This window comes from Triticum aestivum, chromosome 7A (assembly GCF_018294505.1).
Source record: "Triticum aestivum cultivar Chinese Spring chromosome 7A, IWGSC CS RefSeq v2.1, whole genome shotgun sequence".
Taxonomy (NCBI): domain Eukaryota; kingdom Viridiplantae; phylum Streptophyta; class Magnoliopsida; order Poales; family Poaceae; genus Triticum; species Triticum aestivum.
In genome coordinates, this window is record NC_057812.1 from 122,798,173 (window position 1) to 122,800,812 (window position 2,640).

Here is a 2,640-nt window from a genome sequence, read left to right on the forward strand (position 1 = left end):
CTTCGTGATGAACTATAATATGCAAGGGATGAATAAGACAATTCCTGAGCTCTTCGCAATGCTAAAAGCTGCGGAGGTAGAAATCAAGAAGGAGCATCAAGTGTTGATGGTCAACAAGACCACTAGTTTCAAGAAAAAGGGCAAAAAGAAGAAGAAGGGGAACTTCAAAAAGAACAGCAAGCAAGTTGCTGCTCAGGAGAAGAAACCAAAATCTGGACCTAAGCCTGAAACTGTGTGCTTCTACTGCAAGCAGACTAGTCACTGGAAGCGGAATTGCCCCAAGTATTTGGCGGATAAGAAGGATGGCAAGGTGAACAAAGGTATATATGATATACATGTTATTGATGTGTACCTTACTAATGCTCGCAGTAGCACCTGGGTATTTGATACTGGTTCTGTTGCTAATATTTGCAACTCGAAACAGGGACTACGGATTAAGCGAAGATTGGCTAAGGACGAGGTGACGATGAGCGTGGGAAATGGTTCCAAAGTCGATGTGATTGCGGTCGGCACGCTACCTCTACATCTACCTTTGGGATTAGTATTATACCTAAATAATTGTTATTTGGTGCCAGCGTTGAGCATGAACATTATATCTAGATCTTGTTTGATGCGAGACGGTTAGTCATTTAAATCAGAGAATAATGGTTGTTCTATTTATATGAGTAATATCTTTTATGGTCATGCACCCTTGAAGAGTGGTCTATTCTTATTAAATCTCGATAGTAGTGACACACATATTCATAATGTTGAAGCCAAAAGATGCAGAGTTGATAATGATAGTGCAACTTATTTGTGGCACTACCGTTTAGGTCATATCGGTGTAAAGCGCATGAAGAAACTCCATACTGATGGACTTTTGGAACCACTTGATTATGAATCACTTGGTACTTGTGAACCGTGCCTTATGGGCAAGATGACCAAAACACCGTTCTCTGGTACTATGGAGAGAGCAACATATTTGTTGGAAATCATACATACAGATGTATGTGGTCCGATGAATGTTGAGGCTCGTGGCGGATATCGTTATTTTCTCACCTTCACAAATGACTTAAGCAGATATGGGTATATCTACTTAATGAAACATAAGTCTGAAACATTTGAAAAGTTCAAAGAATTTCAGAGTGAAGTTGAAAATCATCATAACAAGAAAATAAAATTCCTACGATCTGATCGTGGAGGAGAATATTTGAGTTACGAGTTTGGTGTACATTTGAAACAATATGGAATAGTTTCGCAACTCACGCCACCCGGAACACCACAGCGTAATGGTGTGTCCGAACGTCGTAATCATACTTTACTAGATATGGCGCGATCTATGATGTCTCTTACTGATTTACCGCTATCATTTTGGGGTTATGCTTTAGAGACAGCCACATTCACGTTAAATAGGGCACCATAAAAATCCATTGAGACCACGCCTTATGAACTATGGTTTGGCAAGAAACCAAAGTTGTCATTTCTGAAAGTTTGGGGCTGCAATGCTTATGTGAAAAAGCTTCAACCTGATAAGCTCGAACCCAAATCAGAGAAATGTATCTTCATAGGATATCCAAAGGAAACTATTGGATACACCTTCTATCACAGATCCGAAGGCAAGAATTTTGTTGCTAAATTCGGAAACTTTCTAGAGAAGGAGTTTCTCTCGAAAGAAGTGAGTGGGAGGAAAGTAGAACTTGATGAGGTAACTGTACCTGCTCCCTTATTGGAAAGTAGTACATCACAGAAACCGGTTTCTGTGACACCTACACCAATTAGTGAGGAAGCTAATGATGATGATCATGAAACTTCAGAACAAGATACTACTGAACCTCATAGATCAACCAGAGTAAGATCCGCACCAGAGTGGTATGGTAATCCTGTTCTGGAAGTCATGCTACTAGATCATGATGAACCTACGAACTACGGAGAAGCGATGGTGAGCCCAGATTCCGCAAAATGGCTTGAAGCCATGAAATCTGAGATGGGATCCATGTATGAGAACAAAGTGTGGACTTTGGTTGACTTGCCCAAAGATCGGCAAGCAATTGAGAATAAATGGATCTTCAAGAAGAAGACTGACACTGACGGTAATGTTACTGTCTACAAAGCTCGACTTGTCGCAAAAGGTTTTCGACAAGTTCAAGGGATTGACTATGATGAGACCTTCTCACCCGTAGCGATGCTTAAGTCTGTCCGAATCATGTTAGCAATTGCCGCATTTTATGATTATGAAATTTGGCAGATGGATGTCAAAACTGCATTCCTGAATGGATTTCTGGAAGAAGAGTTGTATATGATGCAGCCAGAAGGTTTTATCGATCCAAAGGGAGCTAACAAAGTGTGCAAGCTCCATCGATCCATTTATGGACTGGTGCAAGCCTCTCGGAGTTGGAATAAACGCTTTGATAATGTGATCAAAGCATTTGGTTTTGTACAGACTTTTGGAGAAGCCTGTATTTACGAGAAAGTGAGTGGGAGCTCTGTAGCATTTCTGATATTATATGTAAATGACATATTACTAATCGTAAATGATATAGAATTTCTGGATAGCATAAAGGGATACTTGAATAAGAGTTTTTCAATGAAAGACCTCGGTGAAGCTGCTTACATATTGGGCATTAAGATCTATAGAGATAGATCAAGACGCTTAATTGGACT